Raw genomic sequence first — 5,158 nt, 5'->3', positions numbered from 1 at the left:
GTTCACCCTGCTGTTGCGTTTGCTTTTTCTAAGTGTCGGGAACAGTGGGGGCAAGGAGTGAGGCCCCCCCAACGTGACCGCCCTGGGAGCTAGTGTAAAGGAATGGAGCCCAATGCGAGTGCTTTCTTCCCGAGATGTAAAAGGCAGTGTTGGGACAGGTTGGGGTGGCATTCAGCTGTCTAGGTGCAGACCTCCACTTGTGTTTCCCGCTTTTAGTAGCAGCACCTACTGCTGTCTGTCGGCTGCAGGGTGACCTTGAGTGCGTGTGGGTGACTTTCTCGCGTTGGTGTTTGCCTTCAGGATGGAAGAGCTGAAATGATTGCCAGAACGGCAGTACCTTCATTGTCCCAAGTCTGAGTAGCACCACCATCTTGATAACGGTCATGTAAGGGTCCCTCCCTGGGCTGGTTGTGGCTGGGGTAGAGTTCCTTTTCTCGGTAGTAGGTAGTGTGGGGCTCTGCTTTGGCTTTGTGCTGGCCAGAGTGTTGATAATGCAGCCATGTCAGGTAAGGAGAGCGTGTAGAAGGTTCTCATCTTATGAATTGTGAATTCTGCTTCGAGACTTTTGCAAGACGAGACTTGCGTTGTGGTTTGCTAGCAGAAAGAGACAGCGGCCAGCTTCCAAGCCAAAGTTGACTGGGGAGAGAGGAGGGAGGGGTGATGATTGTACAGGAAAACATTTGCATGCAAACCCAACTGATACGTGTTTGCAGTGAAACTGTTCTAGAAGCCCTATAGAAGTCCTCCTAGAAGTTTGGACTAGTTGTGGCTGGATATTTGTTTCAGGCCCCCGGATCACTTCTTTCTTTGCTCTTTTTAAGCGGAAAAGTGTTTAGTTGACAGCACTGCTACTAGGTGTTTCACACCAGGATGCTTTTGCCGCCTTGCATTGCACTGGTCTGTGTCTTGCACTAACACGGTGCTGTTGACTTTCAGCTCCAAACCGCAAGCTGGGAGCAGCTAGTCATGATGCGTTTCTGTTGCCATCGTAATAGAGGAAGACACGTGTCGAAATTTTGTAGCGTTGGACTGGAACCCTTCCAGTTTATATGCCCTATGTAAAGTGGAAGGCCAAGTCATCTCTCAATCCTAGTGGAGAACGGAAAAGAGGGAGAGAGTTTGCAACGGGATTGCCTTTGTTCTTTTGTCTCGGAGCATTTTCCAGACTGTCACGTCTTGAAGAAGCAATGGTGTGTTTCGACAGGATTAGAAGTCAGCAATAGAATGTAGAATACTGGACGTAGAGAGGCCAGCTGTAAGGAGCAAGAATCGGTATGAGAACAAGGCAGTAACGTGGCCACGATGAGTTTTGGCAACTGAAAGTCTAACTGGAAGGGCGTTAGAGGCAGGCATAGGCAATGCAATTCCTACGGAAAAGGTGGACGGCACCTGCTGTTAGGTAACTGCCTAGAAAGGTAATAAGGAAGATCCATGTGCAGATTTCTCCTGTTGACTAGAAGCCTTGTTTTACTTTCTGTAGTGGCAAATGAGAATTCCTCTCTTGCCTTTTATGTAGTTGATTTCAGTGGTGTGCAGGGTATGGTTGCCTCAGTAAACTGCTGGTTTTATCCCTCTGGAAACTCTGGGAGCATTTGATCACAGGAAGCACCGATCCCTTTCCGTTCATCTGATTCCGGTCAAGAGTAGTTAACAGCTCGCCGGAATTGTTACTATCTCATTGAGCCATGTATTCTTTGTGTAATCATCGAATCTTAGAATCCTTGAGGTTGGAAAAGACCCTTATCTTTTAGGTGATGACCCTTATCTCCCTTAGGTCATCGAGTCCAGCCGTGAGGTACCTAGCACTGCAAGCTCACCACTAAGCCATGTCCCTAAGCCGTGTCCGCACGTCTTTTCGATACCTCCAGGGATGGTGACTCAACCGCTTCCCTGGGCAGCCTATTCCAGGGCTTGACAACCCTTTCGGTGAAGACGTTTCTCCTCACGTCCAATCCAGACCTCCCCTGGCACAAGTTGAGGCCGTTTCCTCTCGTCCTGTCACTTGTTCCCTGGGAGAAGAGACCGACCCCCACCTGGCTACAACCTCCTTTCAGGTAGTTGTAGAGAGCGGTAAGGTCTCCCCTCAGCCTCCTTTTCTCCAGGCTAAACAACCCCCGTTCCCTCAGCCGCGGCCCGGCCCGGCCCAGCCTGCGCCGCTCAGGCTAACTGTGTTGTGGCTCACTCCCTCCTCCGTGGCAGGGCGCTGCCGGTTATGGAGAGGGGTGTAGGAATCGGAGAGAGGAAGACTTCTGTTGATTGAGGTGCAGAGTTTTCTGCAAATAGCTTTACAACTGAAAGATGAGTTCAAACAAGGCAGACTTTTATGCTGGTCAGTTCAATGTAGTCAAAGCTCAGTGGAATTTATTTGAACTAATTACAGTCCTGTTACAAGCAAGGGAAATACTGTACATAAAATAGAAGACATCGTTATTTTTATTAGGTACATTTCTTCTACGTTTATGAAAATACAAACACTATTTTTAAACAGAGATTTCCATTTTTGTCACTTTTGAAACTTTACAGTGTACTTCCTACGTGTTATTTTTGGAATTTGCAATCTTATCATCTTTGGATCTCCGCTTGATAATTTCCTTATTTGAATTTAGATTTTTTCTTGTCAGGTGAAGTACTGGCTTCATCTCTTTCTCCTGTCTACGTATCGTTCTCCCTTTCTGTTCACTTCCATGTCTTCCTGGCTCTGCTGTCAAAAGAGATATACAGAACGTTTGGTGCATAGTTTATTGGAGTAAAACTATGTGCTCTTTGAGAAACAATTTAAGCAGTAAACTTTCAACGCTTCCAGAAGCAACAGAAATAAAAATATTTCCTCCTAATGTAATTCACCCAGGTTTCAAAATGTTCCGTTCAAGTCTTTTCCCTCTGAAACCTTCCCAAGCAGATGTTTGAGAACGGTGCGGGACTTGCACGAAGAAACCAAAGATGGTAGCAAGCCTGGCGAGGGATTCCAGGAGGTGGTTTTAGGTGCTTTGCACCCGTGTGGTGCCTCAACAGCATTTGCATCTCAGACGGGAATCAAAAGGGCCTAATGCTGCGTACGGAGTGTTAGTGAGCATCTTCTATAGAAGAAAGTAGCAGTAAAAGGATTCGCCCGGGAAAGAAAGGGCAGTGCTCAGCAGCCTTCCAACTTACCTCTTTGCCCTTTCAGGGAAGCGCTTTCATAGCAAGCTAGAAGGCTAAGCTTGCAAGAACTACGAGGACGCTCTGCTAGCCCACGTTTCGAACTGTGCAACTGCAGAGCAAAGTCCCTGTTAGGTCCGTGGGGGACAGGGAGAGATGGGAGGTAAGAAGGAGATGTCGCACTGAAGCACAGACTGCAGACTAAAGGTTGGGCCCTGCCTCCGAGGGACACGAGAGAGAGGTTCTAATCTCTGCTTTCAGGACAGCTGTAAAATGTATTAATGGTCCTTAGGGTATCTTGTGAATGTTTTGTAGCCTGAGCCCTTTTAGGAATTTGGACCTCGGCTGATCATCGCTCACCTACTGCAGGTGCTTTCGCGAGCAATCAAACAGAGAGACAAATAGATCCCGCTCGTATAGTCTCTGCTGTGCTTTGTCCAGTGCGACAGCCAAAACCCGCTTCTTGTAGCTCCTCACTTTAAAGGCAGGTACGTGTTTTGCTTTCGTATTGGTAATATTGTGAAAATGAGAAATCACGGCTTAGTTATACAGGCAAAATGACGTGCCTGCAAACAAACGAAACTCTTACCTGCTCTTTCAGACTACTCAGCATCGCTTAGAATCTTGCGGGTTTTGGTTGGTTTTAAGTTTTAAGAGCACTTTTACGTTTTCTAGGTGGGGAGGGACATGTCACTTTTACTGAAGAGACCGAATTGTAAAAATTTCTGTCAAACAGTTACCTGAACGGTTGTTTTAGAGAACGTTTTTGCACGTGGATTTCGTTTCCTCCAAGTCGGTGCATTGTAAGATCCTGAAGTATATTTGTCTGTAGAAAAAACATACACGTTGTTTCTTAGGTTGAGCTCCCGTTTCAGGAAAGACTCTCTTCGCCTGATATGTGAATTAGATCCTACATTAGCTGAAGTATCAGTGAATGCATCGGGCGAATCCTACACCATCTCTGAAAGACAAGCTAGCATTAAATACAGACTTTCTCTCTAGGACCTCCAAGATCATTTGTAATCTTGGAGCGTTTCCGCGAGGCTCACCAGATCTTCCCAATGAGGCGATTCTGCCACGGACATCCTTGACTTGAACAAAGTGAACGTTCCTGTGTTGAAAGTCTTCCCAAAGGCATCAGCTGCTTTTAGATTAAAACTAATCCATAAGCCAATCTCCTGTTTTAGCCCTGCTTGTGAAAGCACTAGATGCAAGGCAGGATTATGTTTTTGTGCTAGAGAGTTGATTTGGCATCCGAGTAAGCTGCCTAACGACTAACCATTTTCTGTAAAATTTGGTTCAAAGTTAGTATTACTAATACGCTTGTTTTCTGCTAATTGCAGCTGAATTCCATTAACTCAAATTATGAATTCCACAGTAATCCTGACTGTTTCAGTTTATACACAACATGTAAGTATTACCATAGTTTTCGGTTTGGGTCCAAAATCTTCTGTTTGTGTCAAGCTGATTCTTTTGTTTGGAGCATTTCTGGCCATATGGCTCAGGTGCTGCTGGAAAGAAAGGTAGCGAGAATGGTAACGGTTGCTCTTATGACAACAATGCTGATCACTTTTCTTTCTTTTTTTTTTTTTTTTTTTTTAAAGCTGCTGTAAATAGTGGGCATCAGTATCTTGGTGCACGTCGGCACATCTTTGCATTCATCCCTCTTTGCTGGCAGAGAAATGAATTCCTGCTATGAAGGCGGCTAAATTACTGTTCGTGAATGTTCTGACTCATTTCTGTCTGTGGATACTGCCTCAATCTGTGCTGGATCGAATTTACTCCTGCCCGTATTTAGGCGTAAATAACTTAATATTCCCCTGCAGGGGCAAACCCGAAAGCAGCACGATACAGACAGGTATCTTGGAGGCATCTTAAGGATCCTGGGTAAGCAGGAACCCACCTGTAGATCCATTGAACTTTGGTTCTTGGTTGACGGTGACAGTACGGTAGACGACATATGCTGATCTTCGAGGTTCTGAAGAATTGAAGTCAGTCTTTCTTCCAGCTTCTCTGACGT

This window comes from Gymnogyps californianus, unplaced genomic scaffold (assembly GCF_018139145.2).
Source record: "Gymnogyps californianus isolate 813 unplaced genomic scaffold, ASM1813914v2 HiC_scaffold_55, whole genome shotgun sequence".
In the NCBI taxonomy this organism is placed as follows: domain Eukaryota; kingdom Metazoa; phylum Chordata; class Aves; order Accipitriformes; family Cathartidae; genus Gymnogyps; species Gymnogyps californianus.
Note: the sequence above shows the minus strand (reverse complement) of the source record.